Genomic DNA, 22265 nt, shown 5'->3' on the forward strand with positions numbered 1-22265 from the left:
TGATGGAGTTGAAGAGTAGATAGCTATAGTTTTCCTTAGTTATGATAAAATATAAAGTAGATATAAATATTGTAACTGTAATACTTGCTTGATATCTATTTTGTTATATGTAATCCTGCTATGTTAAAATTAAAATATTTCTTTTATTTATACAGAAAAGGAGAGGTGATGTGGGATTCTTCTCTATATGCTGTTAATTCTTATTGGTTAATAAAATATATGTCTTGGGCCTGGCAGGGAAGAATAGAGATAGGCGGAGAAAACTAAACTAAATTCTGGGAGAAAAAAGAGACATATACTGAGAAGCCATGTAGTCCTGTGGGAGACAGATGCTGGAAACTTTACCTGGTAAGCCACAGCCTCATGGCGATACACATATTAATGGAGTTGGGTTAATTTAATATATGAGTTAGCTAGAAATACTGGCCAACCAGTATTGCAAATAATATTGTTTCTGTGTGATTATTCAGGACTGAGCAGGGAACTAGCTCACAGCCCTTTTACATCTTACAATGCTGTCCATACTGAAAGATGTTCAAGGACAAAGGTGGCACAAACCTGTGGGAGTAACTAACCCATTTGCTTTGACATAAGGCCCACTTCATGAAATGGCACCCACATCTGACACTGCTCAAGTGAACAACCTGAGACTAGATAGCCCATGAAATCCAGGGAAAATGAAATACTACTGCTTAAAGAAAAGTAGTATCAATGACTCCTAATGACATTCTGATATACTCATACTTCAGTGCCTTGCTCAGTTATCATCAGAGAAGCTTCCTCCTCTTGAAGCAGATGGGAATGAATAAAAATACAGCCAGAAATTAAGCAGAGAGTGAGAAACCTTGGAGCACTCAGTTCTTTTTAAAAAAGTATATTTATATGCATTTATGTCTTAATATTTCCCTCTAGGCAATGGAAGAGAACAGAATGGTTATTTTCTTTTTTATTTCTTTTCTTTCTTTTAAAGAGAATAAACTATCTTTATTCATTTTACATACCAATTCTAGTTCCCACTTCCTCCCCTCCTCCCATTCCTTCCACCTTTCACCCACCACCCCACGGTCCATCCACTCCTCAGAAAGGTAAGGCACATTGCTTTGGATAAGGTCCAAGGCCCTCCATACTATATCTAGACCGAGCAAAGTATCCATTCAAAGAGAATAGGTTCCAAAAAATATCAGTACAAGCAGTAGGGATAAATCCTGGTGCAATGGCCAGTGACCTCTCAGTCTGCCCCAGCCATGCAACTGTCAACCACATTCAGAGGGACTAGTTTGGACATATGCTGGATACTTCCCTGTCTGGTTGGAGTTGATGAGCTTCCATTAGTTCAGGAAAACTGTTTCAGTGGATATCTCCATCATGGTTTTGACTTCTTTGCTCATAATATCACTCCTCTCACTTTCAACTGGCCTTTGGGAGCTCAGTTCATTGAGCTGCAGTGGGTATCTGCCTCTGTTTCTGGCAGTTGCTAGATGAAGGTTCTATGGTGATATTTAAGATATTCATCAGTCTGACTACAGGTCAAGGGCAGTTCAGGTGCCCTCTTCTTTATTGCTTACATAGATCAACCTGGAAAGGGGAAATAGACAAAATTACTTCAAAAATTGGGAGCATCTGGGTGCATGGAGAAGGCAGCGCAGAAGGAGAAGAGAAGGGTAGAAGTGGAGGGGAAAGGAGAACTTGAGGGAATGGGAAAATTGAGATGAGGGAAGGACACAGATGAGATCAAAGAAAAAAATACTTTGATTGAGGGAGCCATTATGGGGCTAGCAAGAAACCTGGCACTAGGGAAATTCCCAGAAATCCATGGGCACTCAGCTCTAAATGGTGCATTTCCATCAAGTACCTCTTTTCAGGGATCAGGGAATACTGTGAAAGAGGAGGTAGAAAGAGGATAATAGACAGAGGGGTTGGAGGACACCAAGGAAATAAAGCCCTCTGAATCAAAATGGTCAAAGTTCATATGACGTCACAGAAACTAAGGCAATATGCATGGGGTCTGCATAGTCTGTACCAGGTCCTCCAGGTAACTGTTTTTATTGGATTCTGAGTGTCAAAACAAATAGGTCTCTGATTCTTGTGCCTTGTCTTGGAATCTTGTTGTTTGACTGTTGGTCTTACTAATTTCCAATGTGTAAGTTTTGTTTTATATTATTATAATTTATTATATTATATTTTAATATAGTGTCCCTTAGAAGACTAATTGTTTTCTGATAATAGGCAGAATTGCAGTGGATCAAGATGGGAAGGGAAGTGGGGAGGTCCTGGAGAGATTATAGGAGAGAAGGAATCATAATTGGGATATATCATCTTAGAAAAATAATTTAAATAAAAGAATGATATAGGAGTTCCTTCTGTATTTGCGTTGCTTTCAATGGCTATTAAAGAAACTGAGTTGGCCTAGTAGATAGGATGGATCTCAAGTAGCTGGGGAAGACAGAACAGAATTCTGGGAAGAAGGACAGACAGGCAGATGTCATGAATCTCCAGCCTGAGATGACGTAGGTTAGAATCTTGCCGGTAAGCCACAGTCACATGGTGACACGCAAATTTAATAGAAGTGGGTTAACCAAGATGGGAGAGTTAGCCAATAAGAGGCTAGATATAATTGACCAGGCAGTAATTTAATTAATACAGTTTCTGTGTGGTTATTTCAGGGGTCAAGCTAGCCAGGCAGCGGGATGCAGCCTGTTCCTCCTGTTACAAAAGAAAGGAGATAATACACATAAAAAAGCATTGTCTCTTTCAGAATGAATTAGTGCAAATCCTTCTTAAACATACACACCTTTCCTTTTATTTTTCTGTGCACCGTAAATAATTTAATGAGCTAAAATACTTTTTTGTTTCAAAGAACTATAAGATCCTATTCTGTGACATCCTCCTACATCATTTATAAAATAAATGTATTTCTAGCAGAAAATTAAATTATCAGATCTAGAATAAGAAGTTAAAAATAACTTAAATATTTGTGTTATAGTGTGCTGTTATTTTGCAACTTCTTTTCCTAGTTAACACTTTCCATCAACATTTTCTTCTCTCAAAAGTTTGTACACATCAATACTCTCAGTGTTGCTTTCTTACCAAGGACTCAGCTTGTAAATAATCCCTTCAGTTGTTTTGGCTCTAATATATTTTAATAGTATGACACATTATTTTCCTATCTCTTTTAGATATTCAAATAAATATGAGTTATCGATCGTCATTTGTGGGTGGTTTAGAAAATAAGCCTTGCAGTTATAACATTCTGATTGTAAATTAACTTTGAAATGTACATGGAGAACTCTAATATATTTGCTTTATAAACATACACAGAAGAAACTTATATATTAGAGTCTATTCAACAGGTAAACAAATGCCGAATTTGAAATTGCTTTTCAGAAGTGCTTTCTTCCTGAAGGGTGCCATGTGACTGAGTTGTGAATACCAGCATTCATGCAATTCATTTGGAGAAGAAAATTAATTTCTCAAGTCACTTTACTCACACAGCAAATAGAAAATGATTTGATTCTTATAAGTGTTGGTGAGTTTAAATAATTCCAGTAAGGCAATTTAAAACTACTTCAAAATGGTAATAGGTTTAAAGAGTCTGGTGATCTCAGAAAGTGGGGCAACTGGAAAACCATTGGTGATGGGAGAAGACAGGATCGCAGACTCTTTTTACTTACATAGTTTCTTCTGCTCTTCCGTGAAGCTAGTGTTGTCTCAAGTTCAAGGGTTTTTCTTCTTCTACAGTGTAGCCAGAGTATGTAATCCAATTATACTTGCACTAACATCATTCAAACGACTTGGGGCCATTTTAGGGTTTGCAAGAGACTTGATTCTAGAGGGATTCCCAGGTCCAAGGAGAGGTCCCCAGATTGTTCCCTGGGCAGCAGAGGAGAGGGTGCCAGAACTGGCATTGGCCCATAACCATACTGATGAATATTTTGCATATCACCATAGAATCTTCATCTGGCAATAGATGGAGATTGAGACAGAGATCCACAATGGAGCACTGGACTGAGCCCCCAAGGTCCAAATGAGGAGCAGAAGGAGGGAGAACATGAACAAGGAAGTCAGGACCGCGAGGGGGGCGTTCACCCTCTGATACAAGGGGACTGATCTAATGAGAGCTCACCAAGGCCAGCTGGACTGGGACTGAACGACCACGTGATCAAACCGGATTCTCTGAATGTGGCTGACATGGGGGCTGTCTGAGAAGCCATTGATAATGGCACTGGGACTTGTTTCGTCTGCATGTACTGGCTTTTTGGGATCCTAGTCTGTTTGGATGCTCACCTTCCTAGACCTGGAGGGAGGGGGGAGGAACTTGAACTTCCCACAGGACAGGAAACCCTGACTGCTCTTAGGACTGGAGAGGGAGGAGGAGAGGGAGTGTGGGGGAGTGGGAGGGTATTGGGAGGAGGGGAGGAAGTGGAAATTTTTATAAATTAATAATAATAATAAAAAAGAAAAAAAATAAAGAAAACCATCCCATTCCAATTTTACCAAAAAGTAACTCTGCCGCTAGTTAAATAATCATTTAGTCATTACAGTGACTCTTAGAAAGTAATTTATTCTCTCTTTGTATTATTGTTGTGTTTTACAAAGTAAATGTTCAATAGAGGCCATTTGAATGAATTAATTCTTGTTGCTTTGCTGATAATAAAACATATTTTACCTAATGAAAATAAATAAAAGACTTTGTCTAGCACCCATGGATTCACAACTTCTTTCTTCCCTAATTTCCAACTCTTGGACGGATTGTAGATCTGTTTGTCACTGAATCATGTTTTTCCTGCTTTTTTTTAAATCAAAACATTATGTGCATTCCTTCAGCTTGGTGTGTGAGTAGTGAGTGCCTCCTGAACTACAGTGTAGTATAATGGTTAGAATATGCAGTTACATGAAAACCTTTTGCTATTAAAATGAAGTCTGGTGATTGTTGAATGAGTGATCCTAAAATGTTTCCTTAACATTGAGAATTTCTAATTTTGTAATTTATTAAACATGGGATCACAGGGTTAGTAAATCAATTATTAAACATCTGACAAATTGCAAATGATACTATTTGTTATTTCTCCCTTCTTCTCCCCTTCTTCCTTCTCTTCCTCTACCTCCTCCTGCTCCTCCTCCTCTTCATCTAGTTCCTCCTCTTCCCCCTCCTTCTGCCTTGCCCTGTTTTATTTATCATTCCAATCCTGCGTCTATTTTACCTTTCTGATATTCCCAATAACCTTTCTCTAACAGTTCGAGTGTACGTAGTTTAATTATCTCTTTGGAAATACACACACACACACACACACACACACACACACATATATATATATATATATATATATTCATGAATATATATATTCATGTATTATAACCAAAATGAAGTTTGCATTAAAGGTTCAATCTCTCTTATTTCTGTACAAGACAATTGGATACATTAGACAGTAATATGTAATTGTCTGCTTGAGCACACTGTTGATGGTCAAGTTTATGTATTCCACCAAACTTTATTGAATTGACAAGAAAAATGTTGAATCTCAGATTTTTCCTTCTACCTACAGGTAAGTTTTTGTAGTCCTCACCCTTTACTGAGGGAACTTCTCTGTATACCCAATGAGGACCATCACAGAAAATGGCAGCTGATCAAAATGCAGAGTTGTGGAGCTCAGTTTAAACAGACACATCTCTGATACAACTAATACACCTAAAATCCAGAGAACATTGCAGAAAAGGGTAAAGAAGAATTTTAAGAGCCAAAGGAACAGGAAGTTTGTTCTAAATTGTATCTCCTAATTATGTTGGAATTTATATCCATAATATTTCACCAACATCACTGCCTAAACATGGGTTGAACACGGACAACACGGAGAAGCATGTGGATGTGTCCTTCAAAGAAATCCCAGGGGACTTCAACACTACCCAAAGAACTATAGCATGCTGAGAGTGGGAGAAATATTCTTCCCCAGGGAATAGCACACCAATTGACTATCTAATACAAAAGGGCAAACCCAAAGCCCTAACAGAAGACTTTGTTTTGCATTTTCTAAACAGCATAGAAAGTATCACATGGAGAAAGAGTGGGATAATTCACGGACCTCTTTAACATGTTTTTTTTTTCCAAGGGATTAAATATTGACTCCAACTGATCCCAACTAACTTAGATAAGAAACATCATTGTTTTTCCATAAGCAACCATAATTGGCTGCTTTCAACTTTTATAGTAGAATTTTAGACATTCCTTTCAACTTCCGTATTTGCTGCATTCAGCAAATTATACATAAGCTTTACTTTAGGACAGGGGCATGTAACAATACATTCTTTAATATTATGCCTAGGCATTAACTTATGTTGTAAAAGCTGATTACATGGAAAATCCAAGCCAAGTAAGGCTGATTGTTAATTGTTCTTTTGAAGACAATTTAAACAATTGGTTTAGTACACAGTAGGAAAGAAGTCTTAAGTCATCAGTGACCACAGGTTTCATTATTAACTTTGGCGATGAATTCCAACATAAGTTGCAATTTCTTAGATTGTAAGAGATATTTTCAGAATATAGCATGATCACAGTATATAATAATCTTCATTAAAAAACTAGAAAAAGTAGTGTAAATGGAACACAGAAAATAGTTCAGTAAAACTTGAAAATCTGATACAGAATCTGCTGAGAAGCACAATGAAAAATTGTGTGTGGAGCAGATAAAATAGCATGTACAGTATTATTAAGTTTTCTGAATATATATGGTTATAAGTTTTATTATTCTCTTGCTAGAGCTTTTAACCAATCATGTGTTATTAAAGTAATAGTGTAGTCAGGGAGCTACATTTGCTATTTTTCGTTCATTAAAAATGGATTTTTTCATACAAGGTATTCTCCTTATATTTTCTGTTTCTCCTTCTAACTCCTCCCCCCTTTTTTTCCAATTAGATCAAAGTCCTTTCTGGCTCTAGTTAAAAAATGAAGAGGCATTTAAGGAATAATAACAAAATAAAATGAGATAGCTAAAAACCCAAGAAACTGTTATAAGAAAATGAGCCAAAAATTCACATACACACATGCAAAACACATATAGATGCAGAGAAACTCACAATCACATATACATAAAATTCCAAACCAAAGCCATAATATATGTGCAAAGCACCTGTTAGAAACAAAGAGAAAGAAAGAAGAAAAGGAATAAAAGAAGGAAGGAAGGAAGGAAAGAAGGAGGGAGGGAAGGAGGAAGGGAGGGAGAAAAAAAGGAAGGAGGGAGCAAGGGAGGGAGGGAAGGAATGAAGGAAGGAAGGAAGGAGGGAAGAAAAGAAAGAAAGAAAGAAAGAAAAAAGAAAGAAAGAGGGGGTGAGGGAGGGGGAAGGAAGAGAAAGAGAGAGAGAGAGAGAGAGAGAGAGAGAGAGAGAGAGAGAAGAAAAGAGGGAGAGAGGGGAGGGAGAGGTAGGGAGGGATGAAGGAAGTAGAAAGAAAGAAGGAAAGGACTAAATGCTCTGATTTACCATGAGGAAACAAAATATGAAAGGGTCTGTTGAGTTTGTTTCAAGCCAGTTGTCTACTGTTGGGCATGGAACAAGTTTAAGAGTGGTTTCCTCATGGAGACTCCCTTGGAGAAAACTATTTTCCATTTTCAAGTGTCGTTCAATTAGAGACACCTTCTGGGTTAGGGATGGGAACTTTATTCCTCTTCTTCTTTCAGCTCCAGGACCCCATCTGGTGAAGGACCACGCAGGCCCTATGCATGCTGCCTCAGTCACTGAGTTCATATGTGCATCCATTGTGCTGTTCTTGATTCCATTGTGGAAGGTCTTGATTCCTTTCTGTCCCCAGTCCCTGTTCTTACACTCATTCCACCTCCTCTGCCACAGAGATCTTTGAGCCCTGTGGGAAAGAATTTGAGGGAGATATTCCTTTTTGGCTGAGTGTTTCAAGGTCTCTTTTGTTTTGTATGTTGTCTGGCTGTGGGTCTCTGTATTTTTCCCGTCTACTGTAGGAAGAAGTATCTCTGATGCTGGAGCAAGGCACTGATCTAGGAGTATAGTAGAATCTGTGTGTAATTTAAACTAAGTGTTACCAGCTCTGTAATATGTTGGTGTGTTTTACCATTGCTCTTAAGGCTAGCACTGCTAGACTTCATTGTGTGTGTGTATGTGTGTGTGTGTTTTCTGAGAACAAAGTTGAAATGAATATTTCTGAGTAAAACTCTTCCTAACTCATATTCCCAACCATTTAAACAGCTCTGCAGTTATTTTATCAAGTACTTCACCATGCCTGTTAATAAAATTACCTTAAGAGCACTAGGTATATTCTAGCTCTATGCAGAATTAATAAAAAGGGAATGTCATTGTGGTAGGTGGCAAGATGAGGTAGGTACCAGAGAAGATGAGCCCTCTATTCCTCTACCTACATATTTGAGAGCTCACAATAGAGTGGGAGTGGTGCCTTTTATTTCCTGATACATAGGCAAAGAAATTCCGTATGATGATTTAAGTCCACATCACAAGCACATCAGATAAGTCCATTTCTAGCTTCAAATTTTCCCACTTTCCAAATCTAATAATTCACTGAAGAATTTTATCTCTGCTACATTCAGAGGTGATTAAAGTGCAGGAAAGGTTGTGTCAAAAGTAATGCATAGAGAGACTCCAATACAGCTCAATGAATTCTGAAGTGTTGATTCCACTGGACTGAATGGGATGCTCATGTATTTTTTCAGAATATGATCAATGAAGATTATGTGGTAACCATTTGAGAAAGTTAATACAGAAACTGATAATATGCACTTGTATTCACAATACACATTCATGGTTTTAATAAAACAGAAAATAACTTTCTGTTTATTGAAAAAAGATCCATTCTGCTCATCAGTAGCCCCACAGTGCAAAAACACTGCCTTCAACTATCATTACACTTAAAGTTTTCATTCTACATTGGATATCCATGCTTTCTTGCACTCACACAAACATTAATAGATCTTCCTTGCCCTGCTGGTGGGTGTTCACCAGCGCTCCTCTGCTTGACAGAAACACAAAGTATTGATTTTTCTTTCTCTCACTTAAGATGCTGCTGAAAGTTCATCATAATTCCTCTGTTTTGCTTTCATTTCTTTGAAGGTCGTGACGTAAGCGATATAGAGACTAGGGATCTAATATCTTTTCTGTTCTCTTTCTTATGCAGGCTGTTAGCATCCTGTTTATCTTGGTTGCTTTCAATCCCCAAGTTAATATAGCATCGATACCTGTTCTCAAAAGGCATGCAATGTTTTTCAACATTTATTACTTTTTTTCTGATTTTAATACTTAATGCCATGCTCCTAACCAAGGTTTCTCATCAGTCATGTGACAATGATCACAATATGATCTGATACTTGTGTTCTTGTGTCTACTTTACAATTATTCATACTATTATTTATACTTTTCATCTTTAAATCTCTATCCTTCTCCCCTGCAAAAAAGCATGTTAGTGGAAAGGATATTTGATGATCTAGTTATATACAATGGCTTTCAATGACAATGAAATGATAATTATTTACTTGTAATGCTCTCTTTTCTTTAAATGCAGCACACATCAATTTAGTGACAATGCATTAAATAGATGGGATAGCCATACTCCACTATGGCTCTCAATGATTCTGTATCCAAGTATTTCTCTTCTTGGATGGTCCTTTATCCTTAAACTTGGAGTGTATTTTGCTTCCTGCTTCTAAAGAAAAAAATAAAATAGAAATAATAAATGTATCATGGAAACTATCCAAAAATGTCAGTTTTTCTTTTCAGGATCCTCTTGCAGATTGTTCACTAAGAGGGTAACTAACTGCCACACTATAGACATCACTGAAGAGATGTAGGGATGTATTAAGCCAAACAAGTGGACATGAGCATGGTTTGTTGAGTGGCTAAATTTTCATGTGACAGAAGATTTAAATTTTGTCAGTACCCTCGAGAAAAATACTAAACCAAAACCATGGAGTTTTAATGCCCAGAAGTTTCATATCCTAAAACAAAAACAAAATCTTCTAAAATGATAACTTAACTTTCAATAAAATTTGATATTTAATATATATAGCAAATATATACCAAACACAACATAAAATAGTCTCATATACTAGTTGAGTTAATTATACAGTAACATGCAGAGGGCTACCATGCCTCTCATTCTGTGAAAGAACTTAAAGTTTTCAAATGAGGTTAAGGGATGTCCCATCTAGAATGCTATCATCCACTATATTTAATTCCTGCATCTCCAGTCAAGTAAAAGGAATGACAGCTGAGAAAAATTTAAGAATTTAAAGGATGGAAGACAGTTGAGACATCTTTAGGTCATTTGTTAGAGAAATTGTCGGAGTCACCAGTCACCATTCTATTGCTGTGAAGAGACTCTTTGAACAAGGCAACTCTTATAAAAGAAAGCATTTAATTGGGGGCTGGCATACAGATTTAGAGGGCTCTGGAGTAGCAGCTGAGAGCTTTATGTTCTGATTTATTGAGAGCACCCAGGTAAAAAGTCATTGGGCCCGACCTGGGATATTGAAACCTGAGAGTCCACCCCCAGAAACATAACCTACTCTAACCAAGTTACAATTTCTAATCCTTTCCAAACAGTTCCACTAAGTGAGAATCAAGCATCCAATATATGAATCTATGGGGGCCATTCTTAACCAAACTACCACATCAATCAAAAATGGGTTAGCAGCTCTCCAAATTCAGCAGCTGTGAGAACTCTAAATTCTAAATCACTGTATTGATCATTTATTACAGAAAAACTTAGAAAGTGCTTTTCAATATCCAGAGCTATAGCCAGGAACAAGATTTTATAGAATATGCATATTCAAAAATTTTGCTGTGAAAGAACTTTCTGATTTATTGCAGAATTAAATGTAGATATAATAAGTTGTATTTGCATACAAAATATAGCTTATTTTCATAAATGCATGAACACGAGGAATCATATTTATCCATATCTTTAAATTATGAATTTTAAACATTCATATAAATGTGAGTTGGTGCAAATCAATCAAATTCTCTTTGGGATAGCCATTCACTTGTAAAATGAAAGACCAGCCATGTAAATATACACAAAGAGTTATAAATCAGAGCGAAGCAGAACTTGTATGAATATGCAAATTGACAAAGAAACTTGAAACTCACACTATTCTACTAATCCAATTACCAGGAAGCTGATTGCCAATCTGATTCAAGCATGTAAGAATGGCTGTTTCATTAAGGCTAATGGCTCCCGCTGGCTAGAAATGAGCGGGATTACCAACTGTTAAATTTTGGTAGCCCAATCAAAAGCTTGCTAGCAGCAGTCTAAACATTAAACCCACTAGAACTCCAAGGATGATGAATAATTCTTTCCTATAACTAAGGTTCTGGAATGAAAGTTCGAAGGATTTTGAAACAAGTCTCTCTAAGGGGTAATAAATAGTATCGAAAGATCTGGCAGAAGAGAATTGCAGGTGGAACAGGAGACATCTTTAACTCATTGAACTACATGGATCTGAGGAAACAAAAGCTGAATGAAGAAGCAGAAAGGCATTTCTCAAATTTTCTTTTCTGTTTTACAACTAATCTCTGATCTTTAGTGGCTATGATAGTAGATAAAATATAAAAATAAAAATAAAAGAATAAGTATTCCATAAAACTGGACAATCTTACAACATGCTTATTATTGTAAAATTGATAAAATGGCTGCTTGAGCTCTTTAAAATATTTAAAAACACAAACAAATTTTTCATGAAGTAGCATTTGGCATCATAGCTATCCTGGTACAAATGTCTTTGGAATTTAGTGAATTAATAAAGCCCAAGTTTATTGAGATATCTAGGGAAAGGATCAGTCACTTTATCTCATACTTTTTCAGTTAGCTAACAGTGTCATCTAAGGCCCACAGCATCTGAACTATGAATAGTGGGATGAGAATATCATATTCAAGTACTGGTGTAGAAGGTCCTTCTGTCTTTATGTTGCTTTCATTGATTAATAAAGAAACTGTTTTGGGACTGTTGATAGGGTAGAACTTAGGTAGGTGTGGAAAATTAAATGGAATGCTGGGAGGAAGAAGGCAGAGTCGGAGAGAAACTCTGGATTTGGAGACAGATACTGGGAATTTTACCCGGTGAGCCAGAATCACATGGTGATACACAGATTAATAGAAATGAGGAAATGAGTTAAATTAAAATGTAAGAATTAGCCAATAAGAAACTAGAGCTAATGCGCCAAGCAGTGGTTTAATGCAGTTTCTGTGTGGTTATTTTGGGACTAAGCTAGCTGGGATGCCAGGATAAACAAGCAGCCTGCTCCTTTCAACACAGTACCTCACAAGTCAAAATCATCCCTGCTAAATTCTAAACACCATGCTACTATTTCTATTAGATAAATACAAATTACAGAAAATGCAAAGCAGTCCAAGAAATATGCTGAGAGTTTTAGATTCTTGTAGTATATACACAGCAAAGCAGTCCATGAACCTTTGTTTCCTGGTGACTGCTTCAGAGTCTGAGTTTCAAAAGTTGTTCAACAACTATTAAGGCAGAAAAATCTGTTTCAACTCTGCAGAATGCAGTGTGTTTGCTTGAGACAGCACTCTGTCTTTCTCATTCATTCATTCTTTCTCTCTCTCTTTTTCTCTATTTCTCTCTCTGACTCCTTAAATTAACATTTGTTGACTCCCACAATCAAGATGAAGTAAACAATAATTTTGTACTCCGGTGAGCAAAGCATTTAAAGAGTCCATTGGTCTCAGTGACAGGAAAATTGCTATGGTTCTGACAAACATATTACTAGAAAAAAAAAAGAGTTAAACTAAATTTTACATCAAGGCTCAAGTCAACAAACACATTTTTATGTTGGGCTTTGATTGAGAGATGAAACCATGAAAAATCAATAACCTGTTTGAAAAAGTGAAAGGTGTGTTTCTAAAGCAATACTTGGTATAGAAACAAATCTTGAGAATTTCGTCTAGCAAAAAAGCAAAAGTTAGTCTGTGATTTTTTTCATGGCTACGTTCTTCAAATTTCCATGTCATAATTATAAAGAGAATCTGTGAATAAAACGGAAATGTGAAACTTTCTAATTTGAATGTTTCATACTAAAAGGTAATAGATGTAGCAGACCATTGCATGCCTGTTTTACCTTCCTAGTTTCTGATGGAGAGATGAAGCAATGGAGACATCCTTAAAACTACATGTTCATCTTGGAAAATCTGCTGCATTTCTTCTGTGATTTTGTTCATATTATAAAAGTTAAAGGTAAAATTGATCATGTAATTATTGCATAAGAAAAGGTGCAGAAAACAAATAGTATTAATAACGGAATCCATTCTGGAAATAAACAAATACGGAATCAAACATTTTCATCCATTTCTAGACGGTTTTTCAATTTCTAGTTTAATAGGAAGACTTGTAACCCAAACACCTGTGCAAAATTGGTGCTTTAGATCCTTAATTTGCCGTGAATTACATCCCTTGGAACAGATGCAGAGGAACAGAAATCAGTCAAATCATTCTTCTGATGACTGATGAAAGGCTAATGTAGTCAAGGAGCCAAGAAACAAGAGGTTAGGTGAGAGCTCCTCACTATGGCAGCCGTCCATCAGCAGCGAGGAAGCTCAGCAAATCAGCAAACAGTTCAACAAACTCATCAATCTGGATATCGTCATGCTTCTAGGTTACAAATAAAATTCCTGCAACACTATATTCTCCTGTGCAGTTTATGGAGCAACACCATTTAAACCCACTATGTAATGTAAATAGGGATTGCTTTATGAGATAAACATCCAGTGTTGATCCATCTATGCGCTAGTATCAGCCTACTGTAATTATCTTGTAATTTATTTCAGTTAACAGTTTGATATGATATTCCAAATTTAAGTCACAGTGGGGAGAAATTAGTTTTTGGAATTAGAGCGTTAAAAATAGATTATATATTTAATGTTTTGAAAGTCAGAAATCTATCTATAAACTCCCATTAGGTTCCTGAAACCCTTATAATACTTAAACACACACAAACACATACATACACACTAAGGTGTATATAATAAATTACTTGTAACAGATTACCGATAATAAAAATAAATATAAACAATTACAGCAATGTACTTCTAATAACATATATAAATGGGGACCATCCATCCCCTTGTAACATGTTGATATCTGGGTCTTATTATTAGACTTTGGCAATTCTGCAAAGCATGAGGCAGTATCTCCTTCATATGGTAAAGACAGTTTCTCCAGTACTCAGTACGTTCTAGTCTGTTTATCCACAAATTTAATGTATTTTCATCATAACTAAGGATTTATTTTGTCCTGAACCTGCAAATTTTGCACTGTAGGGTACAAAACCACACTTGCTTACATTCCCCTTAATTATGACTTCACAGATGGAATGTTCTGTACTCCTCAGGATCTTAGGACCCTCAGCATTTACCCTTTATTTAAAAACTACGAGTTTTTAAATTTCATTTGAAGGAAAACTCGTTTTGAATTTTCTTCTGCAGGCAGGTCTAAATTGAAGATCTTGTGTCTCATGTTTGAATTTATCCACGTAATGTTTTAGGCCTGTCATGGACCATGGTTAGTTGCAAATTGGAAATAAAACTTGTGGTAAGGTAGAAATAGCATATAAATATTGCATCTGCAATTGATTTTCTAACAATATTAAATCTAGTGTGATATTCCAACCTTTACGGAACAATTAGAAATTTTGCTTGAGACAATTTAATGCAGCCTGTGTGCAATTTGTCCAACCACTGAAGAAGGGGCAGGACCGCAATTCATATCACAGTAACTTTGTAAATAGAGATAATAAGAAAAAATGTGTCATATCTATTCTCCATGTTTTAATTCATTCTTTATTTAACAAAATTATGCTTAAAATATATTTTATGATATGAAAAATTGACACTTTCCTTTGAAATGTATTCACTGTCCATTCAGCTTATTTCTGAGTTTTATTTTCATTTACTTAAAAAATGCTTTGATGATTTACACACAAAAATAATACCAAGTACATAAGCATAGAAATATTCTCATTTGATCGGGCAATTCCAACGTTTAAATGGTCTAGGAGCTATTGGCGAGACACAACCGTTTATCTACACAGCACACACAAGGATGCCCATTGTCCTTTTTACTGAGAAAGAAAAAAAAAAAGTTGCACCAGGACATAGTCTGTCAGAGAAGTCACTTGTCTTAGAACTCTTTAGAAAATATACTGAAGGAGGAAGAGTCTTTCAGCCACTGCTTATTTTAGAGAAGTATACTCTGGAGACAAAAAAGGTTATTTGGTAGCTGTGATTTCTTAACTTACCCTGCTGATTACCAGCTCTGTCATGTTTCGCATATTGAGCCATCATCAGTCAACTCTTTGGTTTCCTTTTACTCATCTTAAAAGATTCATTCATTTGTTTCTATTATTTGCAAGAACACATGAAAAAAAAAGATTGGCATCCTTTCATCTGAATGCTGAGCTATAATCTGAATGCAGTTGTGTTTGGAACATACGATTTCTTAATTTTGCGTGGCCTATTAGCAGTAAGATCTTACAGGTGTAAACATCAAGGAAATAAAGATAAATTTTGCAACTAGAGAGCATAAGTCTTTTGAATGCATTTAAAATAAATACCTGAAGCACGGACTGCCCTTCATATATTTAAGGTATATTTTGTAATTGATAATAGTTAATAAGTATATATAGTACATAATCATGTATGTTTACTTTTATAAATATATGATTATATGTGCTCATATATATATATATATATATACACACATGACCACAGTCTTGACTTGGTCAAGACTTGATGTTTAGATCTGTCACATGTATGACAGGTCTGTGAAAATACAGAAGGTTTTCTTGGACTTTACCTACAAGGCTCTACCTTTTTTTCTTACTTTAGCCCCACCTCTACTGTGAAATCATAACCGTACCTCTACTGTGAAATCATAACCGTACCGTCAGTTCCTCCACTATATCACTTACAATTTCCAAGGCTCAGACTTTTTGATGACGGATAACACTGTAGTGAATCAGCATAAATTTCCCTCTACTTTACTGAAACTGGCCTAATAGCTTTAAAAGTTTGATTTATACGAATTGAAAATTTATGGAAAATATTAGCATATTGAAAGAATAGTTTGCTGTCCTGTTGTCAAGACAATAATATATGTATGTATGCATGTATAAATATGCATAGCCATATACATGTGAGCAGAATTTCCAAGAAATGAAAATACTCAGAGTCCAAAAACATAAATTTAATCTACTACCTAGTAAAAACTAATAAGCATGAACATGGATGTCATGAAAGTTTTATGGATCAACAAGACAAAATAAAAGTCAGATTAGGCCTAGACTCATTAAAAGGTTCACTTATGACAAAGGTAGCTTTCTGACTGAATATCTTCCTTTCATCATCTTAGTAATAGACTGTCTTGTGATTGACCTGGTACCTAACACAGTTACAGGATTCATGCTGCTCGGGCCCTTTCACAACATATGATCAGATTAGTGAATTGTATTGAATGAGATAGTGATTGTGGAATGTAAGATACCAACTGACCCCTGCTGAATGCCTCTCAACTAACACTGTACTGTAACTTGAAGGTGGTGACACTGTTCAAATGTGAACCAAGAGCAATGAAAAACCCAAACGTAAAGTTTAGTTGACATCATTATTTCTACCTCCAAAATTATTTACCATATCTGATACTGAAAGAAACCTATTGTATATTTTAAATGATCACTATGGTTTAATACTTAATTGCTATGTGCCAGTAATACAAAATATGTTTGGAATTGTTTATGCATAACTAGTACTAGTTTAAAAGTATTTCAACAAAAAACAATCTCAAAGAGATTTTGATTTCTATTCGAATAGCATATTCTCTGGATGGATTATTTATGCTCTTGTTTTAGTTTGTTTTGTCTTTTGGAATAAAAGGAAAGAATGAGCAGATTTATAAACATATATAATGATAATGATATGAAATAGAATGAATCAAATTATGTCCTGAGGTTTGGGAATATATTGCTCCATTACTTCCTATACTTAGAGCATCAATATCAAATCACTTCCTATACTCATAATACAAATTAATGCTATTACTATAAGATATGTAGTATACATTAGATCAGTGATGTTCTGAGAACTTGAACAACTGATTGCTAACCTGCTGTATAATTTAACTGTTTATACTTAATAGTGCTATCTGATTGACTTTAGAATTAATAAAGATGATTTAAAAGCCATGACATATGAACAGAACATTATGAGTTTTTAGAATATTATTAAAAGAGTCCTGCTGCTTCTAATTTAAGGAAATAAAAAGCCACCTATTGTTTCCTGTGTGATCTGGAGACACTGAGGCATCTATTTATCCCACTTTTCAAAATGAGAAAATAATGAAATTTTTCTAAAGACTTTTTGGTTCTGATTAATTTGTGTTTTCTTATGCACAAACCATACACACAATATTTTGGTTTATAGTTTTGATAAATCATTCAAGTAGACAAAGTACAGCTATTTTCAATTTTGCAAAAAATAAATTGTTATGACTGTAGAGATGGCTAAACAGTTAAGGACAACTACTGCTCCTCTAGAGAGCCTGACCTTGGATTTTAGCATTCACGTGGTAGTTCACAAGCTCTGGTAACTACAGTTCCAGAGGATCTGACCCCAGTTCTGATCTCCACTGAAACTGCATGCATCTGTATCATTTATATATTTATATACATCAGGCAGACACACACACACACACACACACACACACACACACACACACATACACACACACATCAGTGCTTTATACCTTACTAAAATATTTCAAAAAGAACCCAAAGGAAAGCAAATTAATAGGATACAAAACACTGTATAATTAGATCAGAGTCAAAGGATAGCCCTTGTTAAAATACTATAAAATTTACAGGAATGATAAGATAAAATATTCCAATTATCCAAGCAGAATATGTAAAAGTATGTGCTTCAGTTTTAGGAGATAAGTGATTTTAAATAGCATTATATTGTAATTACATTGATTTTCTTTAATAACCACTCTCATCCCAAGAGATAGTCACCTATTTATATACGAAAGAGGGTGATTGTGGCCCCTTTCTAACTTGTTTCTTTTGAACTAAGTGCTATTTTGAGATTATAGTAGGACTCATGATATAACTCTCTAGAAGAGCACTTAGCGCACATGTACAAAGACGTGGGTTTGTGCACAGAACTGATCTATCTACTGTATCTTTCATGACTGTAGATTCTTAACATTTATTCATTAATTGAAATGAAAAGAAAGGGCAGTTCTCTTTAAGTTTAACTATCATTATTTTAAAATTTACCTGCCCCTGAACTACCAACAAGGGACCAATTCACATTGGCTCACTGTGTGATGTGAATTGGAGTCACTCAACATCCAGATCCAGTTGGGAATATTGTTTATGATCACTGATTTGCCAAGCTCTCTTACTTCAAGGTTACAGTGGCTTGGGATGTGAACAAATCCTAATCTAGAAACATTTGTAATTTTTTTGTTTTATTTTGTTGTTTGCTTTTGCATAGAGTTATGCTGGTCTGCATTATCTATGGCTTTTCTGCATTTTCCTCAGCTATCACAGTCCAGAGATTTGCAATATTGGGGCGTGATTAGGTGTGTTTCTGTTTGTAGGTGATTTCAACACTACGTGGTAAAGAAGAGAGTTTTATATATTATGAAAGACAGTGTCCTGTTTGCTGTAAGGTGCTTACATGGACTGAATGTGTTATTAAGGAAATTCAGAAAATTATTATTCATCACAGGAAACAAAAGAAACCAGAAAGAATTTAAATCACTTTGGATGGGATGTATACCGTGATGTATTAGAGTATTAGTAGATAAAGTCAAGTTGGAGCTTGCAATATTTAATCATTGTTTGCTTGTGTGAGCATCTGGTAGTATGAAGGAAAAATATCAGCCTCACAAATGTTTGACTATGGTTTCTACTTAAAACTAATGCTTAAAAATGCCCTTTAAAATATTCACAGATTAATGTGTTCCATTTCTTTTTATTTTATGTAAAACATGGGAAATTGCATTTTTTTGCTTTTTTCCCTCCCATTCAGTCTTTTTTCCAACTTCAAGTGAAGCATACAACACAATGATATATATTTAAGATACATATCATAGTGTTTTCATTATACACTGTAAAAGAAATATGCCTTTGTTAATGCCTTTTCTAAATTATAAGTGTGCACATAAGAGTTCTCTCTCTCTCTCTCTCTCTCTCTCTCTCTCTCTCTCTCTCTCTCTCTCTCTGTATGTGTGTGGGTGTGTATGAATGTGTATGTGTGTGCGTGTGTGTGTGTGTGTGTGTGTGTTTGTGTGTACATATGCCACAGGATTACAGGTGCAAGTTGAGACTAGAAGTCACCAGCTCTCCTGTAAATGGAATAAGGGGCAGTCATAAAACTCCTTATGTGAATAAGAAACAGCTCCTCAGCTCCTCAGGAAGAGTAGTAAGAGCTCCTAAGCCCTGAGGTATCTCTTTATCTTCTTTTCACAATTTTTGTTTCAGTTTGCTGTAAAGTACAGCCATTTTGCTCTACATGGTTTATAGAACTTCCTATTTGTTTCCTAAAGAAAAATGTGTGGTTTCCAATCAACATCTGTCCATTTCTACCTGGAACCTTCTAGCAATCACTCTTAACTCTGTTTCTCAGACCTCAACATTTTATATTCAGTGTTGATTTTCATCTCTGTATGAATTATTCTATGCATCACAGTCTTTAGGTTCACTTATTTTGGAAATGACACCATCCCCTTAAATTTTGACACATGCATATAACATGTAATATTATATATAGTTTATATGAAATGCTTATATATATATATACACATGTATGTATGTGCATGTAACATTTAAAGATGTTTTCATTTTTATAAACAATTTGTTTTCATATTTTAACTATATAAAGCATTATGTGTAATGATACAGTAAAAATAAGAGTACAGAATTGTCTTCTAGATTTTGGTTATACTTTTGAGATGCATAGCCAGTAGGTTCATAAGTTAATTCTATTTTAAGTATTTCAGGGAGTCTGCATAATGTTCCCTGTAATGGGTGTAATATCTTCCATTTCAGCCAGTAGTTTCTTCCCTATTTCTCACCAGCGTTTATCTCTTGATTCGAAGTGATGTTCATACCCGGAAGAGAGCTAGTCTTTGTGGTTCTGTCTTCCATCTCCCTGATGACTAAAGAGGCAGAACATAGTACCTGTTCTCTATGTGTATGTTTCCTCAGGGAATGTTATTTAAGCCTTTTGTGCATTTTAAACCTGTTACTTTTATTAATATCAGTTATTGAATATATGTGATCATTACTTGTTTTGGATATTATATGTTTACAGGATTTATGATTTACAAATATCTGATGCCATTCCATGTAAACTTTCCCCTTTCTTTGATTGTTTCAAGGAATTTAGCTGTACAGAAAAAAAATAAAGATATAGCGCCTTGCATTTAATTTTAATTACCTGTGCTTTGACATTGTATCTGAACAATCACTTCAGTATTACAGAACTTCCTTGCTGTTTGTCTTTGATATAGATTAATGAATTCTGTGGTCTATGTCTTTTGTCATGCTAGCAACATGATGTTTTGATCACTGTATCAGATGATCAAATTTGATGCCAGAGAATATGATGCAATAACATTTCTCTTTGATTAAGCTTGCTTAAGTAGACAAAGTCCTTCATTATTCTCTATGATACTTGAATTTATTTTCTCTTTTTCTGTAAAAGACAGGGGAATTTGATGGATATTTCAGTAAGTCTACTGACTGAGTTTAAGGGTAAGGATATGGACAATGTTGTTTTCTATTATGTAGGAGCAGTGTTTTGTTCAGTTTTTCTCCTTGAGGAATTCTGTTTCTCTGTATAGAATCCTTTCTGTACCTTACCAAGAATCACTCCTAAGTATTTCTTTTTATGGGTGCTATAAAAATGATGCAATTTCATTTATTTAATTTTGGATAAGCCCATATCGCTATAGAAAAAGTCAGGATTTTAGCTTTGTGTTTTTCTTTCTTGGGATTTCTTATTTGTTTGCTTTACACAGTAAGCATAATACATTCATGGATCATTTTGGGTAGTACTTTTGGTGAAGACACTTGGAGTATCAACATATAATGTGTTTCCTTTAAAAAACCACTTTACAGGAGTTGGAGAGATGGCATAGCAGTGAGAAGTCCCGGCTACTCTTCCAGAGACTTAGGTTCAATGTGTATCACCCAAGTGACAGTAAACAGCCACCTGTAACTCTAGTACCGGGGAGGGTCTGAGATCCTCTTCTAAATTCGGAGAGTATAAGAGTTGCATATACTGTATATGTATATGTATTGTATACTGTATTGTATATTGTATATAATATGTATACAATATTGTATACTGTATATGTATAGTACTGTATATAGTAAAAATAACCTGGCACATAATTTTAAAAAATTAAATAAAACTTAATTTCATTGTATTCTTGGATCTTTCCTAGTTATTTGACTTGGATAAGTTTCTAAATGCTATGTTTAACAGAATATGTAGAGTGTACATTCTGGATCTTTCTTAATATACACGATAAACTTAGAGGTTTTCAGTATTATTAAGATGTTAGCCTTGTGCTTGACATAATTCTAAAAGCAATTTCCTCAGAGTTATTTTTGTCCTGAGGGATATAGGAATTTGTAAAATTATTTTCATGCCTCTACTGAAATTATCATAATTTTCTCATTTCTGTTATAACAATATGATACATTGATTAATTGTGTAGGTTAAAACATCTTGCATGTCAAGAGAGAGCCAGTTCGAAAATGATGTATGATTGTTTTTCATACTAATGTTCACTTTATGCTACTTTGTTGCTGGTGATATTTGAATCAATGGTCAAAGGATATTGGCCTTACTTGTTTATTTGTCTTTTGTAATATCTTTGTTTTTCGTATTATGTTACTATTGGATTCATAGAGTGAATTGGAAGGAAGCATTACTCCTTTTTAATTTATTGAAAACAATTTGTAAAGTACAGATGATGACTTTCTTTCAATATTTGGTAGAATTTACTTTTGATGTCATATATACAGATTTTTGTCTGTTTGGTTGAGTATTGACAATTTCTGATTTCTGCTGCAGTCTTACTACTCCTAAAGCATGTTCATATTACTTATATCTTCATAATCTAAGATATGTGTAAGATATTGTAGGCTGTTTACAATAATTTATCAGGTTTTTTTTTGGTTGTTTGATTTGGTGATGTATTGGTGCTTATAGT

Source organism: Myodes glareolus, chromosome 26 (assembly GCF_982192425.1).
Source record: "Myodes glareolus chromosome 26, mMyoGla1.1, whole genome shotgun sequence".
NCBI classification, from domain to species: domain Eukaryota; kingdom Metazoa; phylum Chordata; class Mammalia; order Rodentia; family Cricetidae; genus Myodes; species Myodes glareolus.